Source organism: Carassius auratus, chromosome 13, assembly GCF_003368295.1.
Source record: "Carassius auratus strain Wakin chromosome 13, ASM336829v1, whole genome shotgun sequence".
In the NCBI taxonomy this organism is placed as follows: domain Eukaryota; kingdom Metazoa; phylum Chordata; class Actinopteri; order Cypriniformes; family Cyprinidae; genus Carassius; species Carassius auratus.
The window spans coordinates 4,112,960-4,134,168 of NC_039255.1; the positions used below are offsets into that span (position 1 = coordinate 4,112,960).

Here is a 21,209-nt window from a genome sequence, read left to right on the forward strand (position 1 = left end):
CTTTTTTTTTTTTTTTTTGTCTAAATGTTTAATAAATGTTCAATTTACCTAAAATGCAAAATTGCATAACATAAGACTTTTTTTCAGAAAATGTATCTCGAGCTAAAAAAAAAAAAAGTTGTTTCTGGTGGAGGAAATAAATCTGTTTTCATAATAGACAACCTTTTCTTGTCTTTATAGAATAATGTGCTGGTGAAGTGTTCAAATAGTAAATAACAAGGTCACTTGATTTCATGTTAACATTTTTGGTTACAGGATAATATCCACGCACACTTTTAAAATGAACTCACAGTTCATCCAGACAGTCATTTGGTTGTTTCAGCCGGTTTCCCTCCAAGAGATAATCGTAAATCTCATGGTTTTGTACGCCAGGGTACGGGGACATTCCTCGAGTGATTATTTCCCACATGGTCACTCCAAACGCCCACTAAAAAGGACATTAAGAGATAATAAACATCAACAACTGTTGTAAACCTTCTGCAAAACAAACCACCGGAAACCCTGTCTACAGCTGATAACTCGGAAGTCTGTGACATGTGAACGGGCATTTTCTGTATCAAAGTTGCATTTATGTTTATGGATTTAGCAGACGCTTTTATCCAAAGCAACTTACAGTGCATTCAGGATACACTTTTTTTTTTTTAACACAATGCTCTACCACTGAGCCACAGGACAAAGTATGAGGTAATAATAATTTTAATACTTCTATTCAGAGAGAGTTCATTAAAATCATCAAAAGTGGCAGTAAGAACTTTTATAATGTTGCAAAGTATTTAAATTTCAAATAAATACTATTCCTTTATATTATATGAATTTTATATTCATCAAAGAATCCTGAAAAAAAATAAAGTATCACAAAGCATTATAGCCATTTGCTAAATTTATAATTGTTAATGTTTCATAATCAGCTAATTAGCATATAAGAATGATTTCTGAAGGATCATGTGACGAGAGTAATAATGCTGAAAATTCAGCTTTGATCACAGAAATAAATTATTTTTTTAAACAAATTTAAAGAGTAAACAGTTATTTTAAATTGAAATAATATTTTAGAAGATTATTGTTTCAACTGTATTTATGGTCAAATAAATGCAGCCTTGGTGAGCAAAAGGCACAAAAAAACAAAACAAAAAAAAACCTTTTGTAGAGACTAAAAACAGAACACCTCATAAATTGTGTTCTGTAAATAGTGTAAATAATAAATAGGATGTAAATAGTGAAGAAGGTTCTTACCACATCACTTTTCACCGTGAAGACTCTGTCAGCGAGGCTTTCCACAGCGATCCATTTGACAGGCATCTTTGCAATCCGGCCCTGTCTGTAATAGTCACCACTGTAGATTTTCTTTGACAGGCCAAAATCAGCAACACACACGCTCATGTCATCACCCAACCTGGATGAAAAAAAGGTTAATTAATTAAAACAAACACTGAGGTTTTAACAGTTCAAATAAACAGTTATAAAATCCCCTCAAGCTTTTTTTTTATGTTTTACAAAAGTCTCTTATGCTCACCAAGGCTGCATTAATTTGATAAAAAAAAATTCGGGAAAATCACAAATATTGTGAAATATTATTACAGTTTGAAACAACTGCTCAATCTTTGAATCTATTTTAAAATGTAATTTATTTCTTTGATCAAAGCTGAATTTTCAGCATCATTACTCCAGTCTTCGGTGTCACATCATCCTTCAGAAATCAGTCTAATATGATGATTTGCATAATGCTTTTTTTTCAGGATTCTGAAAAAAACTTGACTAGGAAGTTCAAAAGAACAGCGTTTATTTGAAGTAGAAATACTTTGTATTATAATGTCTTTACTGTCCCTTTTGAACAATTGAATGCATCCTTGCTGAATAAAAAAAAACATCTTAATGACCCCAAACGTTTGATAGTATAGTATAGTTTAGTATGGTATAGTATAGTATATATTTATTCGATGCCATGTCAGCATCAAAGGCTATTTTGCCCAATCTTTTGAACAAAGAAGGAAAAAATTAAAGACTTAAAGGAGCTGTATGTAAGATTTTGACTCTGCTAAAGCATACAAATATCATAATATGTTTGCAGATATTTAAGAAACATGCTAGCATACTTGTTTATCTGAAAAACAATGCTGCGGTCAGTTATTTTCTTTTGAAAATGTGCATTTTGGTCCTGAATGTCAAGTCTCTGTTTTGGTTTGTAAAAACCCACCCCACCCACTGCCAGTTTGACCAATTATAATTCAGCACCCCAGGTTGCCAGTTTAGCACAGAAACACAGCAATCTGGCAACATGCATGTGTGTAAAGTCTTAGGATGAGGGGTCGGGTGATAAAGACCCTCTCTAATATTTTGAAGTTGGACTGCAGTACCTAATTCAACCACTCGGTGTCAATCCTACATACAGCAGCTTTAAGACTCAAATGAAAAATGGTGCTCCTCCGACTAAGAGACTGTAAATTCAGGAAACATACATGCAGTTGCGTGCAGCCAGGTCCCGGTGGAGGAAGTTTCTGCCGCTGAGATACTCCATTCCTTGAGCGATGTCAATCATGAACTTCAGGAGCATCTGCGTGGGGAGATACTGGAAGAACAACACCACTTCCTATTAGACCCTGACAGTTTGGTTCATGCAGGTAGACTAACAGTAACGTTGTTCGTGTTTTTGCCATCTTACCACAGGGTCTTCACTGAGACGGGAGCGAAGGAGGTAGCTGTGCAGGTCTCCGTACTTCATGAAGGGAAGGACAACCATCGGTTTAGGAGAGTGGCCTGAAACAACCTCTAAACAAACACCTGTGTGAACAAATCAACATTACAACAAAAGATTAATAATAAGGGGTATGCTTTGATTTCATTTTCTGAATGTTTTATGGATTTGAACACCATTTCATATGAAAATCAGATCGTTTTTATTCTATTTGGTAATTTTGAGCATTCAGGTATGTTTCTTACCCAAGAGTCTGATGACGTTAGGATGGTGAAAATCCTTCATGCAAGCAGCTTCGTTCAGAAACTCTTCGATCTCTCTCTGGGAGAAGTTATCCACTGAAAGAGGCAGAAATTAAGGATTCATTTCATATCTTTTATTATATTCTCTTTTTGGCCTATCTAGTTATAGAGATATTTAATCTAATATACATTTAGTGCCAGGCTCTTGTAATGATCTGTACAGTTAGATGTTAGATTAGTTCATGCTACTTGAATCAACTGTTAACTATATGGCTAAAACATAGCCATAAAATCAGCTCGAAAATCAGATTATTATATCCAGATTAAAAACGTCCTGGACAATGCACAGGTAATATTCATGACGTAATTTACTGATGCTTTTGTATTTGATCTTGATTTGATTTTAGGGAACGCTCTCAATTGGTTATTCTGAGAATGAATTTGAAATAATTTATTTAAATGAAGTTATTTACATGCATTAAAAATATTCTCTCATAAGTAAAAAAATAAAATTAACCTAAAAAAATATGGGATGTATGTATGGGAGCAAATATAGAAATAACAAATTAATATATATATATATATATATTATGCAATAAAATAAAAACAAATAAAAAAATAGTAAAAAAAAAATTTCAAAATTATTTTAAATAAAATGTGTTTTTTCTAAATAATGCAAAGTACTTAAATATTTTCAAAACGACAACAATTATAAATGTAATACTTTTTAAAATAATAAAAACAACTCATTTTAAATGAAATAACTACAAACTGAAACTAAAATTACTTTCATTTTGGAAACCCATAAAAGTGGACTCACATTTCATGGTCTTGACTGCAACTTTTTCCGACGTCCCATCAGGTTGTTTGAGATGCCCCTCCATCACAGACCCAAACTCACCTGTAAGAGAGACACCAGCTCATTATCTACATCTGACACATCTGCAACACCACACCACACCAGACTGCCGTCTCACCTTCTCCGAGGACTTTACCGATGGACAGCAGGTTCCTCATGATCATCACGTCCTGGAGTTTGCCCTGAAGCTCACTGCTAATGCCCAGACTGGCGACTAAGAGAATGAAAAAAATACTTTATAATCTAGAACACATACGTTCTTGGAAACTGGACACAGGTAGTTGAGAAATACACTGATGATGCTTGACGTACGTGTGATTTCGATGACTGAGCGGTTGTAGGATCTCTGAGTTCTGTACTCAACACTAGGAGTGAGTTTATCGTCAGGTCCACACAAACACCTGTAGAGGGCGCCAGAGAAACACATTTATACATAAACAGACCCAAAACAAACAAACAAATATTTAAAAAAGCTGCCAGTGCTGTAAGAAAAATATAATTGTTCTCCCTTTGAATTAAGATTATATTTCTTACCCCACTGGCAGAAATGTTTATGTTATAAACTTAAACTTTTAATTTTGATAAAATTTTTCACAAAACAAGACTTAATGTCTAATGTTGTTTTGCTTGTATCTTTGATTTAAGAATATTTTGATATTTTTTCTGGAAAACTTTTTTTCTCAGCATAACCAGTAACCTTTACCAAAAAAATAAATAATAATAATAATAATAATAATAATAATAATTATATATATATATATATATATATATATATATATATATATATATATATATATATATATATATATATATATTTTTTTTTTTTTTTTTATTATAAGAGAGATAAATAAATAAAAATGTGCTAATTGACTGATGTCAATCAGTTGTATCAACACAAAACCAAAAATAACCAGCTGCTCTTTTCAGACTAAATATTATTATTATTATTATTATTATTATTATTATTATTATTATTATTATTATTATTATTATTAACGTTAAAAAAGACCAGAAAGCCACTGGCTCCTAAAATGCAAAATAAATTAAATGCCTAGCTGAAAAGTAGGATTTCTTGTGCATTTATTTTCTCTCCCTTTGAACTGGGATGAAGTAACTATATATTAAACAATATTATTTTTTATTTTTTGTTATATTTGCCTTTAACTAGACAATGGCAAAGCAGACATTTCATAAACCCTGGTTTGATAACATACAAATACTAAGTTTCCTGTCTGTCTTCAATGCAGATTAGCTTTATTTATGCATCCTTTGCAGCAATTTTAGATGCAGTCTAACCGACCTTAGACAGTTAACATTCAGTAAACAACATAGTGGATCTTTAACCCCAAAAGCACCACAGTAAACGACTTCTTAAGTCAGCCAGATGTTGTTAAAGGATTCCAGAGAATGAAGGAGGAGATGTTGTCTTCCGTCTCACTTACAAAAACAACCAGACGTAATTTGAAGCTCTGCTCAGTGCTGCTTTGGCCAGCTCTGTCCTCCATAATTTGGTTTTACTAAGAAGCCATGCTGTTTTTACAGACCAACTTCCCCCTTCTTTTCTTTCCTGAAGCCTTTAATTTCTTGCCCCAAGTACATTCAGATGAAGGTACTCTGGTTTCTAAAATAGCCCTTGCTTTTCAGATTTGTTCTTGGAATGAAAATCCCACAGCTCAGTGAGATTTAACAACAACTACAGCAATTAAACCTCGAGGGATAAAATGAAGTAGTGGGATTGCAAAATGCAATGCATCAGAAAAACAATGCATACAGACACCGAAGAAGACGGTTATTAAATGAAAGTGCATTTAAATACATTATTATTATTTCAATTTTATTTTATGAACATAAATGTAATAATACGGACTGATGAATCATGCACAAGAAGACCAGGAACTGTTCAAGTAAACAACTTTGATTTCATGTTGACTACGAAAAGGAGAAATGACAAAGAACTTACTGCAAATAAGAGCGATTGTGCAACCATACGGCCATGAACATCAGAATCAGCAACAGACAGAAACTGCAAGCAACTCCAAGAACGATGTACGCAGAGTCCGAGCGACTGGGAAGCGGAGTCGAGGACGGAGACACGGGCAACTCTGAAAGAAAAACACACATGCATTAATAAACAACAGCATTAACAATAAGACTGACATATGCTCTTTTAACTACAGTCAGCATTACAGTGTGAGTTTTTCCTCTGGTAACTCATTCATCAAACGGGTGATGATGTGTCCTTCGTTCATGACCCTCTTTTGGTCCAAAATGTTGAGACAAGAGTGATTTAACATCCCTCCTGACCACTGCAAGAGTCTACTGTTTGTATTTAACCGACTGCATCTACTTGAAAGGTTTCTTAGAGGAAACTATGCATGAGTCCACTACGATTAATTTACAAATCAAGACAAGAGATCAGCAGGATGACTTCCTGAGTAAAGTAATTCGGGTTTCCTGCAGTGCTTTTGAGTATAATATTATATATTACATTAAAACTGAATCCAGGAACTGCATACAAATTGCAATGAACTACATTTTTAAGTTGGTAGGTCTTTAACAAAAAAAGCTGCCATTTTCATGTCTAGAAAATATTAACAGATTAAAGCACCTTCTTGGGTAATAAAAATATATACTGTATATATGTGTGTGTGTGTGTGTGTGTGTGTGTGTGTTTATACACACGCACACACACACATATTTTATATATATATATATATATATATATATATATATATATATTAATATAAATGAAATAAAATATATAAATAAAATTATATATAATACTAATTAAATAATAAATAAATAAATAAATAAATGCACAGCGGACATCAGTTACCTGGGACAATAGCACAGAATTATACAGAACATAATCAAGAAAAACAAACAATATATAAAAAACAAATCATATAAATAGTACAATATAAATAGTATAATAATATAAGACAAATAATTACATTTAAATACTAAAAAAATTAATTGAAGTAATAATATAATATAACAAATTATGTAAATATATATATATATATATATATATATATATATATATATATATATATATATATATATATATATATATAAATAGTCAAAGCCTTACAGACAGGTAAATATCACTATTTATATTTTATTACTTATTTATTAATCTGCAGTGTCACTGCTTTGCTATATAACATCTTCCTAACAGGTGATCGCCTCACCAGCGTCTGGAACGAAGAGCCAGAAGCGTGATCTTCTGCTCCCGCAGCCGCTCTGAGTGCAGGCCACCACCTCCACACTGTACGTGATGTTGAATATCTGCAGCATCACTGCAGCTTCTGTGCTGATGCTGTGAATCTACAAACACACATTTTCACATACACTTTACATATATATATATATATATATATATATATATATATATAAATATAACCTGCAGAACAAAATCACTGTAGAGTCGAAAGTCTAGTACAGAGCAGTGTGAATTTCCATGCTGGTCAGCATTAGCATCAAATATGATCATCAGGCTTTTAAGGAACGCTCATTTGCTCATCTCTCAATCATCATTGTACTGCACTGCATTAAATGTTTTTATCATAAAACTGAGCATCTAATTACATTCTTACTAAGACATTATTTGGAGATATAGACTGACAACAGGTATTTATATGCATTTTATGCAATTATCTGCTGTACTGTTATTAAGATCTTATAGATTTACATTATAAACTATCAGAATTTCATGTTTTTGGACTTATAAATATACAGGGTTAAACTAGTTAACTAACATCATGGGTTAACCAGCACAGCAGCTTTTTTAAATACTGTAGGCCACTCTCAAGTTCTTCCTCCTTCAATTCAAAATGTATTTGACAATATTACACAGGAATAGTTTAGTATTACAGGAAAGAAAATCCTTTTGTGTGAAACCACACCAAAAAAAAAGTGTGTGAAAACCTTGATGGAAGGCTTGATGGAAAAGGGAAAAAGAAAAGGAGAAGTTGTTTTCATGAGCCATGTGCTTGCGTGATGCAGGAAGGTTAACACACACACACACACACACACACACACACACACACACACACACACACACACACAGATGCATGTGATACATCAGCACCATGCTGATTGCGTAAAGTTGCCATTGTCACTCCTGTTCCTAAAACTCTCAGACATGCTGACACTTCCACAAATACCAGGTCAGTGAGTCTTCACATGCTGTTGGTCGCTTTTACATCCACAAATTAAAAACGGCATCTGCAGTTCTCCAAAAACAAGAAGTGAACCGTCCTAGGGGCCCTGAGAAGTACACATGGTGTGGTTTAGGGTATTTAGGGTGTGTGCATATAAATGTCTGCTATGCCTCTAGTCAGATTTACACTGCAATTAAAAAAAAGTTTTAACCCCATAAACCCCAATGTCCTCCAGGTGTCTCGGGATAAACTTTTTAATGATTATTTTAGTTTGTGCACACTTCTGTTGGCCGTGAACGAGTGGCAACACATTACATCAATGTTAAATAGATGCTAGAAAGAAAAATAAACCAAAAAGAAAAACTAAATCCTAGCCCAGTCACGGTGATAAGCCACCTCTGGTTGTCTAGCTAACATAATGGCTTCCTGTTTTTTTTACAGGTCCTGAAGTTTTTCAAGGAACCCTTGATTGGTGTCATAAAAGCAAACTCTCTGTGATAAACAGAGAAATTTCTGTGATAAAGTATTTGTCAAAAACCTATCATAAATCGAGGTCAAAATCATTCACTATTCTATGAGCAGATGTTATTTGACGAACTACTTGGTGATTTTGTTGAGGGAGAGCAACAGGTGCTGGTCAGAGAGCAGCTGTGAGTGTGAATGCATGACACTCATTTCCAGTTACTGCTGTGTTCACAGTCTGAGATCACACAGGTCAGTCACGGCAGATTGTTAATCACAGACATTGATGCATCATCATTAAACTCCAGATCACCCAGTGGTGAGTCAAGACAGACGGACAATAACAAATGACTTCTTCACACACTCTCGGCTTCCTGCTACCAGGCCAGAAACAGGAAGTACACATCGTCTTTTAAATGCCATGCTTTTACAAAACCACTCCCATGTGATCACAGTTCACTGGTCACTGACAAAGACCACACAGGGCACTGAGAGGTGACTATAGGCACACGCTCGGTGTAAAAAACAAGCGCAGATTTCTCAACTAACTTCTTGTTAAACACCTGGCCTTGAAAACAATTCTAGTGACACTTACAACCCTATATGTGTCAAAAAAGAAAAGAAAGTCATTTTTCCAATTGTACTTGCGGTGGAGAAATTACATACTTCTCCTTTCACAAATAGCTCAACCAAAAATGAATGTTTCTTGAAAAGGCCATCCAAGATGTAGGAGTTTGTTTCTTCATTGCAACAGATTTGGAGAACTGTATTACCAATGGATTATCTGTAGTGAATGGGTGCCGTCAGATCACTTGTGGATTATTGTGATGTTTTTATCATCCGTTTGGACTTTCATTCTGACGGCACCCATTCACTGCAGAGGATCCATCAGGGAGCAAATGATGCAATGCTACATTTCTCCAAATCTGATACAAATATCAAAATTTTGGGGTGAACTACTGCTTTAACAAATGTCAGACATCGCTAACTGACTGCAAAGATAAAAGCATAACATCATAATGAAAACATCTGCTTATGGACTTTTCAATAATACAGCTGAACTCAAGCAAGCTGGCACGCCGAAGGAAGCTGTAAAAGAGAATGATGTCAGTCTGCCGCTTTCATCTAAGAAACAAGAACAGCTGTTTTATCTTAAATTCTCGAGCTCATTTCCTCACAGGGGGTGAAAGTGACTTGCTATCTCATATCCAAAAAAGCAGTGGTCTGTGGAGCACTACTGAGCAAAACACTGCTCTGGGCAACTTGGGACAAATTGTTGAACTGAGCAATAAAAATAAATGGTTACATCCAGGATATCTAGATATTATAAAGTCTGTTTAGGGGGTTTTGCTGTTATTCTCTTAAATTATTTCCAATCAGACAGAACAGACGTGAGAATGTATACTTCAGTTGCGTTATTTTAGTATCCCTGACATACTTTTAAAGTTGTAGTTAATATTTTCAATTAATTTTATTTGGATATTTCATTTGTTTTTATTTTATTATCAAAGTTTTAGATATTTTGAAAATTTTTATGTAAAAAAATGTCTATATATTTTTTTTTCTTTCGTTTTTCGTTTTATCGACAAAAAAGCAGTGATCAGTTACAGAATCTGAAATATGAACTCTCTTTACATACAGTACAAGCTGTGTCAACATTGGGATTCTAATGATTTTAAACTGATTTCTAAATAAAATCAGGAAAATCTGAGTTTTGTGAGTGAAAGAAGCAGAAGAGATGACTAGTTTCTCAGTTATTGATGTTTAATAAAATAATTTTGTTAGTACACAAAACAAAATTACCAAACCCATTTACTAACCTTGTTTGTACGTGTTCCGTGTTTAATTGTGACATCATATCCTTGTAAGATTCCGTTCAGCTTGTCAGGGGCGGAGCTTCCCATCGGATCATCAGCATGGAATTGTTCACATGAACCGTCAGGTTTTGGGGAGCTTCTGATGGAACTATAAATTTCGGAACAAATTCGATGGCACATTAAAAATTTAAATAAAATTACCATTTCAGATAAATCATCTATTTGAGCAGCATGCAGAACAGACGAAAAATTACTTCACATAATTAATCTAAGAAGGCTTTTTCTTGTCTAGACTGTAAAGATATGAAGGCATACAAGGACCTTCCAAAAAATAAAATAATAAAATAATGGTTCCCATGCAGAAATTCTAAAGAAAAAAGCCATTCTGAGAAATTAAAAACACTTTCGTTAATTGAAATGAAGCTGAAATAAAATATTATATTAATATCAGAAGAAAAAGTAAACAAAAATAGAAACAATTTAAATATGTTTAAATTGAAGCACTAAACTCAACAACTTGGAAACAAATAAAAACTAAAACTGAAATAATAATAATAATAATAATATTACATTTAGTATATATATATATATATATATATATATATATATATATATATATATATATATATATATATATATATATATATATATATATATATACAGTATTGTTCAAAATAATAGCAGTACAATGTGACTAACCAGAATAATCAAGGTTTTTAGTATATTTTTTATTGCTACGTGGCAAACAAGTTACCAGTAGGTTCAGTAGATTGTCAGAAAACAAACAAGACCCAGCATTCATGATATGCACGCTCTTAAGGCTGTGCAATTGGGCAATTAGTTGAAAGGGGTGTGTTCAAAAAAATAGCAGTGTCTACCTTTGACTGTACAAACTCAAAACTATTTTGTACAAACATTTTTTTTTTTCTGGGATTTAGCAATCCTGTGAATCACTAAACTAATATTTAGTTGTATGACCACAGTTTTTTAAAACTGCTTGACATCTGTGTGGCATGGAGTCAACCAACTTGTGGCACCTCTCAGCTGTTATTCCACTCCATGATTCTTTAACAACATTCCATAATTCATTCACATTTCTTGGTTTTGCTTCAGAAACAGCATTTTTGATATCACCCCACAAGTTCTCAATTGGATTAAGGTCTGGAGATTGGGCTGGCCACTCCATAACATTAATTTTGTTGGTTTGGAACCAAGACTTTGCCCGTTTACTAGTGTGTTTTGGGTCATTGTCTTGTTGAAACAACCATTTCAAGGGCATGTCCTCTTCAGCATAGGGCAACATGACCTCTTCAAGTATTTTAACATATGCAAACTGATCCATGATCCCTGGTATGTGATAAATAGGCCCAACACCATAGTAGGAGAAACATGCCCATATCATGATGCTTGCACCTCCATGCTTCACTGTCTTCACTGTGTACTGTGGCTTGAATTCAGAGTTTGGGGGTCGTCTCACAAACTGCATGTGGCCCTTGGACCCAAAAAGAACAATTTTACTCTCATCAGTCCACAAAATGTTCCTCCATTTCTCTTTAGGCCAGTTGATGTGTTCTTTGGCAAATTGTAACCTCTTCTGCACATGCCTTTTTTTTAACAGAGGGACTTTGCGGGGGATTCTTGAAAATAGATTAGCTTCACACAGACGTCTTCTAACTGTCACAGTACTTACAGGTAACTCCAGACTGTCTTTGATCATCCTGGAGGTGATCATTGGCTGAGCCTTTGCCATTCTGGTTATTCTTCTATCCATTTTGATGGTTGTCTTCCGTTTTCTTCCACGTCTCTCTGGTTTTGCTCTCCATTTTAAGGCATTGGAGATCATTTTAGCTGAACAGCCTATCATTTTTTGCACCTCTTTATAGGTTTTCCCCTCTCTAATCAACTTTTTAATCAAAGTACGCTGTTCTTCTGAACAATGTCTTGAACGACCCATTTTCCTCAGCTTTCAAATGCATGTTCAACAAGTGTTGGCTTCATCCTTAAATAGGGGCCACCTGATTCACACCTGTTTCTTCACAAAATTGATGACCTCAGTGATTGAATGCCACACTGCTATTTTTTTGAACACACCCCTTTCAACTAATTCAACTAATTGCCCAATTGCACAGCCTTAAGAGCGTGCATATCATGAATGCTGGGTCTCATTTGTTTTCTGAGAATCTACTGAACCTACTGGTAACTTGTTTGCCACGTAGCAATAAAAAAATATACGAAAAACCTTGATTATTCTGGTTAGTCACATTGTACTGCTATTATTTTGAACAATACTGTATATATATATATATATATATATATATATATATATATATATATTATTTATTTATTTATTTTTTTGAAGTAGTACTAACTTTTAGATTGTATTAAATTAAAAGTACAGTATCGCGTAAAACACGATGTTTATCAGAGACTAAAAGTATCCTTCACTGTTCTTTTAGGAATACAGAGGAAATCCTTCACAGACATAACCCACAGGAAAATCCTTTCTAACTACCAGCCCACTCCCATTCCCACACGGCATTGGGAAAACTCTTGGATAGAGACATAATTGTCTTCCTCCTATTAGCAAAATGTTACTTCTCCTTTTGACTCTTTCACATTTAGCTTCATTTTCCATTTCCAGAGTGCAGATTTAACTGGAAGTATTACATTAGTGACTTCTAACTAACATCTCTTTACTTTTTCAACTCTTATAATTAAAAATGTTTCTTGAGCATCCAATCATCATATTAGAATGATTTCTGAAGGATCATGTGACACTGAAGACTGGAGTAATGATGCTGGAAATACAACTGCACATCACAGGAATAAATTACATTTGACTATATATTACAATAAAAACAGTTATTTGAAACTGTAATAATATTCCACAATATTACTGATTTTACTGTATTTTTGATCCAATAAATGCAGCCTTGGTGAGAAGAATAAAAAAAAAAGATTGTCAAGAAGTGGAGGAATTTGCTCCAGGTGTATCTGAGCAGACTCACCGCCCTCTGTGGTGTTACTCTGGACCCAGACACTGGGCGGGGACGACCCGATCTCATTGGTGCAGGACACGCTCATGTTGTACCAGGTCATGGCCTTGAGGTTGGTGATGTAATACTGGAACGGAGGCACGCGTGTAGGGTGTGCGGCAGTGGGGCTTCCAGGCTCCAAAAGCTCTCGCACCTGGAACAGATGCAGGATAACACATGTATTATTTGTTCTAACAATCTACAATCATCATTTAGAAGTTGTGCTGTTACTTTACCAAGTGATCAGAATTATGATCAACCTGGTGGATGTTAAAATGGGTGCAGGATCTTATACTGAAGGGTCATGTCTATTTCTTTTAAAAGGTAAAATTTTGAGTTTAAACCTGGTTAGAGAACCAAACAATAAGAAATCTTCCCGAACTGAACACAATGTTCTGCAGAGGTTTCATCACAATGCAGCGGCCTTGCACAAGTAATGTTGATTGTTTTGTCCTTCTTACTGTGATAGAGCATGTGCTGAGAGGAGAGAAGCCGTCGTGTCCCGGTGTCCAGCTTATGAGGAGTTTGTTGGCCTCACGTTTTAATACTGTGACGTTTGACACTTTGTCAGGAAGCTCTAAAAAAAAGAAGAAAAAAAAAGGTTGGAAACATTACTATGTTTAATGATTTTGAAAGAAGTTTCTTCTGCTCATCAAGCCTGCATTTATTTGATCAAAAATACAGAAAAAAAATGTAATGTGATATATTATTACAATTTAAAATTTTAAGTTTTACATTTATTATACTTTAAATTATCATTTATTTCTGTGATGCAAAGCTGAATTTTTAGGATCATTATCACATGATCCTTTAGAAATCGTTCTAATATGATGATTCATTATCAAAGTTGGAAACAGTTCTGCTGCTTAATATTTTTTCAGAACATATGATACTTTTGTAGAATACTTTGATGATTAAAAAGTAAAAAAAAAAAAGCAACAAAAAAGAAGCTATGTTTTTAAAGTATAAATATTGTAATAACAATATACACAACTGGTCAGTAATTTGGGGTCAGTATTTTTTTTTCTTTCTTTTTTTTAAATAAAATCAATACTTTTATTCAGCAAGGATGTGTCACATTGATAAAAAGTGATAGTAAAGAAAATATATTATTAGAATTATTTTTTTTATTTTGAATAAATGCAGTTCTTTTTAACCTTTTATTGATCAAATATATTAGACAGCAGAACTGTTTCCAACACTCATAATAAATCAGAATATTAGAATGATTTCTAAATGATCATGTGATCGACTGATGTTACATGTGACACTGAAGGCTGGAGGAATGATGCTGAAAACTCAGCTTTGCATCACAGGAATACATTTTTTTTTAAGTATATTCAAATAGAAAACTATTATTTTAAGTTGTAATAATATTTCACAATATTACAGTTTTTTCTGTATTTTTAATCAAATAAATGCAGGCTTGATGATCAGAAGAAACTTCTTTCAAAAACATTAAAAATAGTAATGTTTCCATATATATATATATATATATATATATATATATATATATATATATATATATATATATATATATATATATATATATATATATATATATATATATATATATATATATATATGAAAATGTACAAATCTTTTGTTTTTTTACTGAAATGAAACAGAAGTAAAAATATTAGATTAAGAGCTTGAAAATTAAAAAAGTTGTCTTAAAAATTAAAAAGTACTAAAATAACTCCAATGAATATAAAATAAAAACGACTGAAGCGACTAACATTTAAATGAAAACTGAAAATGTAAAAAATATAGCATATAAATGAATAGAATAGAAAAGAACAGAATAGAAATAGAATAGAACAGCTTTACCTTTGACATTGATGTGAGCTTCTTTGGATACTGTGAGGCCTTTCTCATTGTGAGCTTCACAGCTGAACTGAGTGGGTGCATCAATACCTGCACAGAACAAAAATTACAACGTTTAGCTTACTTTAATATCCATATACTAAAAGTACTGTCTGTGCATTTTTTTTGGACTTTCTGAAGAATGAAAACATGTATGACTGACCCAACATGTGAATTTCAAGCTCAACCAATAGTGTTAAATTTGGGGAGGAACGACCCGTTTGGCTCAACCATGAAAAAAATGGGAGCCTGTTTGGGAAGAATCAGTGGTGCTCGCAAACGATTGTTTTTATTTATTACTGATAGTTTTATATATTGTTCAAAATTTAAGGGGCAATGTTCTTTCTTTTTAACAAAAAGCAATACTTTTAATCAGCAAGGATGCAATTAATTGCTTTCTATAAAAAAAAAAAAAAAAAATTATATATATATATATATATATATATATATATATATATATATATAAATTCAGCATTACATAATACACTTTTTTCAAATAAATTCAAATTTTTTTTTTTTTTTTTACTGTATATTTGAACAAATAAATGCAGCCTTGTTGGACATAAGAGACTTCTTTCAAAAAGATCATACCACACAAACACTAACAAATCTGGAAACCATCTTGGATGTGAGTTGTGCACAACTAAATGTAAACATATATTACGGCAGCACTTGAGTTAGTGCTTTTCAATGCTTTACTCGGTGTTACAGATGATTTTGAATATGAATGGGCCTCCTCAAATTAATAATTTTACATGTATTTATTTAGGTTTTATCTTGGATTGACTATGTATACAAGTAAAGGAAGAATCCTAGTAGTATCCCTGGAACATATTATAATATACAACCTGGTAAATAGGATGCAAAACCACGTAACTTTCACCGCCAGCGTGTGGCACAGTACGAGTCTTTCAGTGGCACTCCATGCCAACACTCCAGTCCCACTCTGAAACAAGCCCAATCATAATATCCCTTTTGTGCGAGTGCATTTCAGAGCCGCGGTCACAAAGGACACATTGCGTCCCCCAACAGAGCTGACAGGAAGTTGCTTGTCTGGTTTGTTGACATCCTTCTTAGTACTAAACGTGTCTATCTCTGACTGTCAGAGGGACAGATAGTGCCTCCGTTCTCAAGCGACTGAACCACGCTAATGAAACCACGTCTGGAAAAAGATACAAATTTAAATAATAGATTGAGGCTAGGAATAATTACAGGTTCAGTCTAGACATGGAAAAGCAAGGATTCTTGAATATAAACTTTCCTACATGATACCTACTTTGCTGAGACCAACTCACAGGGATGTTTTGCATGAATTATTCTCCTCCCTTAAGAAGACTTTTTCTGCCTCTTACCCAAAGAAGATTTAGTTAAAAGCAATGTACAATAAAACATGCCAGGAAAACTAATCAAATCAGAAAGAGTTGCCTAGATTTAAACTATGAAATAAACTATTCAGTTTGAAATTGCGCAGAAACATCATGAGCCAAATCTCAGCTCAAGATGTTTTGGAAAGTTAAATTCATATTTTTAGCTTTAGTTCATTAGAAAAATGACTGATCTCCAAACTCCTTTACATACGTCAAACTGACTAAATTTAGAAGATTTACCACACACAAAAAAAAGGCTACAAAAAACCATGGTTACAAAAAAACATGCATGCATGCAGGCTGGACAGATTGTATTTCTGCATGTGTGCCAAGAAGTATACGCTAGATTTCTGATGGCCTGTAATTATGGGTTTGGAGAACAGCCATGCTAGCAGGCCCTGCATTCGGATGCAACAAAATCTGAATGTTTACTATAGTGCTAACAAAAAAATTATTTTAAGCAATGTTTATGTACCATGGTAACTCCAACATTTAAAGTATTCCGGATTGCCGAGTAAAAAGAAAGGTGCAAACTGCCAAACACATCTAGGGCTGCATAATTAATCATAATAAATCTAAATTAATTAAATTAAGCAAAACCAATTCTCACAATTTAATTAAATAATTATGTGTGAAGCGTGATTCACTGTGTACGTTAACCCTCTGAAGTCGATTAATGTGCGTTATGAGCCATTTTCTCAACTTAAATTACACTTTCAGTTTTGATCGTACAGACAAGAGCAATACATCAATCGAATCTGTAAAGTTTGTATACATACATAATAACAACAAAACTTTGTGCACTTATAAAATAAAGATAATAAACACGAGAAGAGTGCATTTGGTCACAGTAAATGCTGAAACATTAAAATATTAACATGTAGCTTAATGATTATTTTATTTATTTATTATTTTTCTTCTTAATTAATAATTAATTTTTTATTATTAATTAAGCTGCATTTTAATTTTAGAATTGCAATTTTACTGTTGTACTGAAAAACATAATTCTTTTTATATTTTCCCAATCAACCATCCAGCCGTTTCTTTTTTTTTTTTTTTTAGTTTTTGAATAGTTAGGAACCAGTTTAGAAATCTAAAATGTTGGCTTGTTAACTTGTTATTAGGAGGGAATGAAGCATATTTTATATTTTACATTTCAGTTGTGACTCTAAACACAAGTGGAGCCGGTGCTTAATATGCTCTGAATGATTAAGCACTTTCTCAGTGGCAGTGGTTTCGTAATAGCTTCACCAAACTCAGCATTTCTGTGCACACTTAGAAACTTGAGTGGTAATTACTGGCTAAAGTCCGCACATAAGAAACTGTCATATCCAGCTCAAACTAGTTCCCTCTTAATGGAAACACACATCACAGCATCCAGAGGAAGAATGAAAGTGTTTGTGTGTGCATTACGTAATGCAGTCATTGTGAGCCCGACAGGACAGTGAGTCCCAGTCCAACATGGAAAATCAGAAGCTTTCTATTCAACACTGTTTGAAACTATTTCAGTAAGAAATGACACTTTAAAAGCAGAAGTGAGCTGGAATGTAGTTTTACCACAATCTTAGAGAGCCTTTTTGTGCCCTACATACACAAGAGGTGACAATGCACTTATTCCATTTGTAAATGAACCTATCTGATCTGATTTTTAAACTGAATTGTCATATTCAGAGCCAGATAAAAGCCCGCTAGATGTGCATTTACAGATCTTTAACTAGATATAGAGCAGTGGTGAATAGTGAATAACTCACCTCTTTAGTCAGGATCTAAAATTAACTACAATGAACTACAAAAATGACCTTTTTTGTTTTTTTACATAGTTATAAAACTGTATTTTACATTACTGTTCTTCTTTTATTTGCCTAGAGCAATGTATTTAACACTAGCTATGTTACCATCCACCCATATTTGTACGCATTTAAAAAATGCTGGATGGAATTGGAAACGCCAAGATGTGCATAAATTCTAGAAATGTGCATTAAACTTGTGCACTCAATTGAGAAGGATAAATTTCAATCCAATAAGAACAAGTGCATAAAATATGATGGAAACACATTTATCGAATAAATTCCTCAAAGCACATCAAAAAAGAGGTGACTTGCACAGCATCTGAAATGTTGTTTTGGTCAATCTGAAATGCCTGAGGCAAAGACTGTCATCAAAGTGGTTTAGTAATCACCTTCCCAAACCGTCTACAACAACTGCATTCCAAACAGCAGGCGTCTCTCTCTGAAAGCAAGATAACATGGCCGTGTTTGGGGCATTTCATCTGCATAATGAGGTGCAAGGAATTGTTTTCCTCTGTTTACTGAACCTTTTTTTTTTTTAACAAAACACTGTTACATAACTTTTACTTACAATATCAATACATGAGAAGTAAATGAATAAATAAACACTAAGAAAAAACCCCACTAAATTAAAGATAAATGCAAAAGTCCCTGAAAGCAAATCAGTAAATGCACCACATACTGGATAATTATCTGCATGGTTCAAGCTTTAATATATACTAGAGCTATTTCCTTCAAGCAAATATGTTTCAATAAGTGCCCACTTCGGTTGAAAAAAGTCAGATTTTAACTGCAAGTCTGCTGTCTTTTTCTCAATTATATGTCTCTTTTTTCAGTCTTTGTGTCCCTTTTTTTTACAGTTGGTTCGTGCACATTCATCCGGTTCACAGTGTCATATAATACAAATAAGTGAGATTTACATGGATTTACTGAACTGATCCAAATTGAAACAATCTAGCAAAAAAAAATAAAAAAAATAAAAATAAATAAAACACAGTGTGCATTGATACATCCCTTCCTGAAATGTTACTAATTTCCCTTTTAACCCACTGCCAATACAATAGTACTTTGGGACATTCCCAGAATATATGCACATAGTCCCCAAGAAATGTGTTTTACTGTATATGGAGAAAGACCACCTAGCAACACTAACATCTTCCTAGCAACCATTCAGAACATTTTGAAGTAGAAAGAATGAAAGGATTTTCTTGTAAAACGTACTCCAATCATATTTCTGTTTTGAAAAATAACCTTTTACAGCGTAGTGTGTTTCTTCAGAAAATGCTCTGGTGCTTTTGAAGAGTTAAAAAGCACTTTACTTTCAGCTTCTTTAAAAGATCACGTATAGTATGCTGAACCAATAGGATGATCTTTAAGAACCTATAATGAAACTTGTTTCCATCTTAAAAAGGACCATGAATGACAGTATTACAACTAAAATGGTTCCTGATGAGACGATTATTATTGTTGAACATAGCTGCAAAGACGCATTAAAAATCCTTTATTTTAATGAGCTCTTGGCTCCAGACAGCTAAAATTTGATCTGGCCGTTAATTTCGAGGCTCTGTAGGGACGCCGGGGCCCCTGAATGAGGCTTTTGTGTGTGTGATATCAACACCGGGTGAGTAAACTTTAACCATAAAACTCCTGCTTTCACAATAACTCAGCTTTACAACTGTTGGCAAGAAACTGATTACCATACCTAAGAGATTAACCACAAAAAAAACATCTACATAATTGCTGAAACTGGTCACTGGTATTCTGTGTAATGGCCAGGGCATTGCAATATGGTTGCTAGGATGTTCTAGTAAATAACAAGACATCAATCTTTAACAAGCCATGTAATTTAAGGTGGCACAGCATGGGACGAGATAGATGCTGAGTTTGTAACAGTCGCGAAAAAACTGAATTTAACTAAAACTTTAACAAAGAAAAAAAGTGGCAAAGACTAAAATCTGAAATCCAAAGAGATATTCTTTATCAAAGTTAAGACTCTGCCACACCCCCCTGAAACACCTTGTTTAAACACGCCCCCACATGTCTACATCACGATGTGGGAATATTTGCGTTTTGTGAACCTAGGAGAGGAGGTCATTCTGACTTTGCTACGACAATCTGGCGCTTCTGAATCAGTTACTGTAAGTATGTTTTGTTATTAGTTTAAGTATTTGATATTGACTGTGTGTGAGAGAGAGAGAGAGAGAGAAAGTGAAATAGACATTACAATGGAGTCAACTGTCTTAATCGTCTGTGGCTTGTGCACTGCAAACACACACGAGCTTCATCTCAGTCACGTGACTCTGTTCCTCTTTCAGACTTATACTGATGGTGAAACTAAGGACATTATTAACTGTCTTTACATTTATTTTGAAAGAAGAAGCTGGCGATTGTGGAAAGGGGCGTTACATTTCTGACAAGTGCTTGCGGTGTTCAGCCAATCACAATGCACTGGGTCAGCTGGCCAATCAGAGAAGACTGCTCATCAACATATTCAGTTACACCAAATAGACAAAATAATGATCTTTAAAAACAGCATCATATGACCCCTTTAACAAAAACTACAATATTTAAACAACAAACAAACAAAAAATCTGTACTGGTAATTTTCAGTAATTTTACAGAAATTTCCTTTAACCATAAAAAGCAAAGCAATGACGTACAAAATTTTAAATACAGGTGAAACACTGTGCCCTATTTTACTGTGATGTCAGTAATACTAAGGATCACTCTGGTTACCAGAGAGAAGCCTGTCGTCTCACCAGAAGATCAAGTTATGAATTTCTGGTTAAAAAATTATGAGGTACAAAAATTTTACATTTAAACATGTATGAATGACTGGTTTACAGTAAGACTGATAACATTCATTCATATCATAGATAGGGTGAATTTCCCTTTCTTCAATCAAATGACTCATCA

The 21,209-nt window shown here is 33.7% G+C and overlaps 1 pseudogene; it reads right to left on the bottom strand.

Moving 5' to 3' along the window:
• LOC113112385 (tyrosine-protein kinase Mer-like) overlaps positions 1–21,209 on the bottom strand; it is a 30,176-nt pseudogene that overhangs the window by 1,137 nt on the left and 7,830 nt on the right.